This window comes from Phascolarctos cinereus, unplaced genomic scaffold (genome assembly GCF_003287225.1).
Source record: "Phascolarctos cinereus isolate Bilbo 61053 unplaced genomic scaffold, phaCin_HiC Scaffold_726;HRSCAF=1367, whole genome shotgun sequence".
In the NCBI taxonomy this organism is placed as follows: Eukaryota; Metazoa; Chordata; class Mammalia; order Diprotodontia; family Phascolarctidae; genus Phascolarctos; species Phascolarctos cinereus.
The window spans coordinates 12180596-12186595 of NW_027556098.1; positions in this window are offsets into that span (position 1 = coordinate 12180596).

A 6000-nucleotide genomic window follows, 5' to 3' on the forward strand; every position below is an offset into this window, starting at 1 on the left:
GTCTTCCATGTAATACAAGCAGTTTTTCAGTCACTGGAGACCCAAGTATGAAGAGCAGTCAGTCTTCCACTTCTTCAGCACACACCTTGTAACAGTGTCCCAACTAAAATGTATTTTTTGGAACCTTGATGGTCCTCATAAGAATGAGAGATGAAGAAGTGATTTGGCTGCTGTTAATACAGGTCATAAGTGGCAGAGCTTACTCAGAACATTCCTGACACTCAAAACTAAGTACTTTTCCCACTTATGCCATGCCACCTTCTTCAATATATTTCAAGCCTCAAAGTAATCTGGGGCCAAATTAGCTTGAGACACATTATATTATACATAGTTAACACTCGGTGTATGTTTCTTTTATTTCTTATTTATTGATTGATTAGGTTGTTCCCTCGACCTAATGATCTACAGATTCTTCCATATCTTGCCCATTCTCAATCAATCGATCAATTAACAAGCATTTATTAAATGCCTGCTATGAAGTGAATTGGACTGCCTTGGGAGGTAGTTGGCATTTATTAAGCAGCACTGTGCTAGGCATGCAAAGAATAAAACAATCTCTACATACAAGGAACTTGAATTTTGATGGGAAAACAATATGTACAGAATAAATAAATACAAAGTATTTTAATTCAGGGGCAGTTAGGTGGCTCAGTAGATACAGCACCAGGCCAGGAGTCAGGAAGACCCGAGTTCAAATATGGCCTCATACACTTAGTAGCTGTGTGACCCTGGGCAAGTCATTGATTCCTGTTTGCCTCAGTTTTCTCATCCGTAAAATGAGCTGGAGAAGGAAATGGCAACCCTCTCCTGTATCCTTGCCAAGAAAACAAACAAAAAGAAAATGGGGTCATGAAGAGTCTGATACAACTGAACAACATTTTAATTCAAGGTTGTTAGGGAATGGGCAGGGGTGGTAGGACAAGTGTCACTAGCAGCTGAGGAAATTAGTAAAGGCTGATTAGTAAAGGTGATAGGGGAGCTATATCTTGAACGAAGAGAGGTAATGGAGGTAAAAGAGCCAGTATATTCCAGGAATGGGGGCAGCCAATACAAAGGCGAAGAAATGGGAGAGAGAATGCCATGAGTGAAGAACAGAAGGCCAGTTTGCATCAGAGAGTAGAAAGGGAGAGTAAGGCTAGAAAGATATTTTGGGTTGTAAAGGGGTTTAAAAGGCAAACAGAAACACTAATATTTTATCCTAGACAGATTAGGGAGCTAGTGGAGTTTATTGAGTAGAAGAGTAGCATCCTCAGATCTGCTCTTAAGGAAAACCATGTTGGTACCTTAGTAGGGGATAGACAGGTGTGGAGAGAGACTTCAATGAGGAAGACCAATTAAGAGGCTGTTGACGTAGTCTAAGGAAGAGATGATGAGAAGCTGGACTAAGTGGTGACTGCCCAAACCAAATCTATACATCCAGCCCTAATTTCTCTCCTTAACTCTTACCCTACTTCATCTTGTCTTCTTCTGTTGACAATGCCAAACTAAAATTTCCCCACATTTGTAACCTTAGGGAGACTCTTCCTCCCCCCTCCTCTAATCAATTGCCAAGCCCTGTTCTACTTCCTCAAAATTTCTTTATTCCATCCTCTCCATTTGGATATCCTATCAACATCTCACACTCAACATGTCCAAAAACAGGATTCAGCATTTTCCCAAGCCCCCCACCTCTCTTCCAAACTTCCATATATCTGTCAACAATACCAACTAAGAGTCACTCCCCCCCTCCAAATTAATAATTTTGTAATCACCCTTCACTCTCCTCTTCTCCTCTATATCTGATCAGCCGACAAATCCTACAGTTCTGTCTGCACAGAGTCTCTTGAATCCATCCCTGGTTTTGTACTCAAATGCCTACCACCCTAGTTCAGACCCTCCTCATCTGTTGTCTAGACTATTGTAATGCCCTCCCAATCCATCTCTTTGCTTCTAATCTCTCCCCTCTCTAATCCATCCTGCTTACCACTGATACGATATTTCTCTTAATTCTGAATATGCTAAAAATACCTTCTTCAAGGTATTTCTCCAAATTCTTTGTTACTTCAGAAATAAAATACAGATAGACCTCTGCCTGGCTTTTCAGGCCCTCCCCAATCAGATTCCAATTCATCTCTCTAACATTATTTCACACTATTCCCTTCACATACTCTGTGTTATAGCCAAACGGGAATACTTGCTATTCCTCAAACTTGACATTCCATCTCTCACCTCTTCTTATGAGCCATCTCTCCTATTCAGAGAACGAGCTGTCTTCTCAAATATATCCTTATTTTCCTTCAGTTTATATGCTAGCTCTTCCTTTCCTGATTTCCTGATTTCTCCCTCTTTCTGTTTGTATTTCTATAGCTCTTTGTTAAATCTCTCCTTTTCCGCTTTTGCTCCCTTCCATGAATTATACTTAGGTGTGTTCAAATTGTATTTCCCTCCCCACCCCCACCAATCCCCAACTAGAATGAAATTTCTGGAGGGAAGAAAATATATATTTTTTCCTTTGGCTTCCCAATGTCTTCCCAGTACAGAGCATTGTAACTAGCAGGCACTTAAATTTATTTGACAAAATTAGTTGGCATAAAATTAATCTCCCCTGAAAATTACTAGCACATTGACTGTACCTTCTGTGTGTGTTCATCACATTTCACTTTGGATTATAGTTACTTGTGATCACTTTAAAATTACCCTTACTAGATTATAAGGGTAAACAAATTTTAACATGATACAGTTCCTCCCCTCAAGTAGTTTACATTCTACTTGGGGAGGAGGAAGGGAGAGAGAGTGGGATATACAACTTGAACACACATAAGTATAATTTATGGTGGGGAACAAAGGGGGAAAGAAGGAGATCAGACAAAGAGCTGATGGGGTGCTTGGGTGCTTGTGTTTGGATACTTGTGCTTGGACCCCAACTTCTCCCTAGCCTCAGAAACACTATCCCTGACAATTTCTCCCCAGCCCAAGGACACTGTGCCTAGCAATTACTCATGAGTGGGCCCCAGCAAGACCCTTATCTCTTTCCCTGGTGCAGTTACAAACAGCACCTGAAGGAATTATTAGCTTAAACTGGCTTTGCACTGAGTCATAAAGACATTCTTAGCTACTGAACTATCTATACTACCGCCCTACCTCATTATCTACATCCTGGGCTCCTCATTAACTGTATTTTTAGACATATGTATACTCCCTACATCTATCTTGTCAAACAAGACATTGATTGGTGGCAGACTGGACGACTCTCAGTTGTCCCTGACCACTAGTTAACTTAGTGACGGAGCAGGCCTAAAACCACACCTCCATGTGGCCCCCATTGTGGGCTTTTCCTAGTGAACTCTGGGTAAAACACCTGGGCAGTAGGTACAAGAAGTGCATGTTCTTTTAAGAACTGACCACTTCTTAACCACTCCCTAATCCCACCCTGAATCCCCTAGTTAGCATATTTGGCACATGTTTCATTGTATTTTATCCTATATAAACTTTAACTGTACCACTCTAAGGTTGCAGGATCCTTAAGAATCCTTGCCCGCTGAAAAGCATAACAATAAATCTTTGCCACCTTGACTTAAAGAATGCTAGAGTCCATGAATTCATTCGAGACAACCCCTCGTGTACTTCAGTCTTTGAGGGATCACAATCTCTCAGACCACAACAGAGCTATAGCAATGGCTAGGAAAATCAGGAAAAGAGGAGAAGGCATCTGAGTTGAGCCTTTAAAGAAAAGAAGGATTTTGAAAAGCAGAAGTAAAGAGGCAGAGATATTCTCTGAATTGCTGTTTGAGAGCAGCACCAAGACTTATGCATCTTTTTATCTCCCTTAGCAATTAGCAGCAGTGCTTGCACGTGATAAGCGTTAAATGAAAGACTGTTGAATGAATGAAGTTACTGACTTATTTCTCTCAAAAGTTTGTGGGGTTTTTTTTAAAGACTCTCACAATCTTTTGATATTTCAGATTTGGAGTTTGCCAACTAATTTGCACATGAATTCCTTCAACTACCCCAGGCCTAAGCTATAAACTCTATGGGGATACCATTGTTGAATATTCAGTTTAAACCAGGAACCACAAAGCAAAAGTGGAAAACAAGGGAGGCCTGACTTGATAGTAATGGATTTAAATTTAAGTGAAGGGTTTGCTGAGATTAGATTACATTGTGAGCTCTCCACCTCTTTTCTGTATCTCCAGCTTTTGGCATGATGCTTAGCTCTTAATCTGTGCTTAATAAATGTTTATTGACTGACCAATTGAGTGACTGGGAAATGAGATGTCATTTCATTAATATAATACAAGCCTATTTGCTTCCAATTTTAATCTCTCTCTCCTAGGGGCCTGCCTGCCCCAGCCTTCTGCCTCTCCAAGGTATCATTCTTCTCTTTCTCCTTTCCCCTAACCCTATCATAGGCCATCTCCAGAGATATTATCCAAAAGCCATTTCTTCTACATATCCAAGGCTTCAATGTCTGGATGTAGAATTTCATTAGAAAGTTAGGGCTATGGTGGGACATGAATAGGTAGATAAGACTTAAAATCTTCATCCTGGCTTATCTGCTTTGACAATTCATCTAAATCAATTCAATATTTAGATAATTCTATTTAGATATCCCTTATTTAATAGGATTTTCAAATTTAGAGGCTTAAGGACAAAAATTCCCCTATCTTAAGCTACAGCATTGAGTATGTGGAATTTTAGGGTCTTAGACTGCTATCTTGCATCAACTTTCTTTTTGGCACAAGAAGAAACATCTAGAATAGTCATTTTCCTAAGTATTCAATTTAATTAAACAAATATGTTTTGAGGCCTTTCATGGAAAAAATTATTGTGCTAAATTCTGGGGAGATGCTATCTAAGATCAATCAGTCTGAGGCTTCAATCTATCATCAATTCCTAGACGTGAGAGGTGGCTGCCAGGTGGGTCTCTGGAGAACCCACTAATAAGAAGCAATAAGGTGAAATGACAAGATTACAAACTTTGGAGTCATGTCCCAGGGCTGTCACTGTCTGTATGACTTTTAGAAATTCATCTAACTTCTCTGAGTTTCAGTTTCCTCATCTGTAACATGAGGAGATAGGATTAGTTGGTCTCCAGGGTACCTTCCAGTTCTAAATCTTTGAACCTCTGTTCTTAAGAGGTTGGACTCTTAACAGAGAGGTGCCAAATGGGCCAGGTCTCAGGTGTACAAAGAATGGAGTACTACATTTTATGCCAGGCAGAGAAGCCATTCATAGGGCATCCCTACATCCCTCCCCCCAATTTCATACATAGTGGTTCATTTCCTCTATAAATCTTCTCTATCCCCTTACCTGAATGAGGGCTTTCCCAAACTACCAGTCCCTCTTTCAGCATGCACCGAAGAGGTGGAGAGCTAAGAACAACAGTTATTACATATGTAAAAGTAATATAATGCACACTGTAAGGCTCATGTCTAACCTCGCCATCTGGTTTTGCTCCCAGATCTCAGTCTGCTTCTCCCACGACTCCATCTTCCTGAGTCTACACTCACTCACAGTTCCTATCCTCCCTGTTTCCCAAAAGAGCACATTTCCATCAAAACTAAAAAAGAAAAGTCTCAACCCAGAATTACAGCCTCCCTGCTTCCTGCCTGCAACTTCAATGAGATCACATGTGCCAACAGTACTGAGTGAGTCACCACTGCTAAGCCAGTGTTACCTCATTATATATATAGGGACCCACATTTTTCCAGGCAGAACATATCTCTGACTTTAATAGAAATCACTCTGGAAAAGAGGATTTGCTTAAACAGATTTTAATTTTAGAGCCAGTTTTGCCTTATGGCAAATATCTTTGAGGATATTTACCATAGTTCCCTGTTTTCCCGTTATAATTCCATGCACAAAAATAGCTAAAAAGTAATTCTTCATTTCCAAAGCATCATAATCCATGTTATCTATCTCTGACTCACTGGTAAAATAGGATCAGAGCACCCTAAGTTTAGAGTTCAAAGAGACTTCTCGTCTTCATCATTTTACAGATGCAGAGATTGAAGCCCAGAA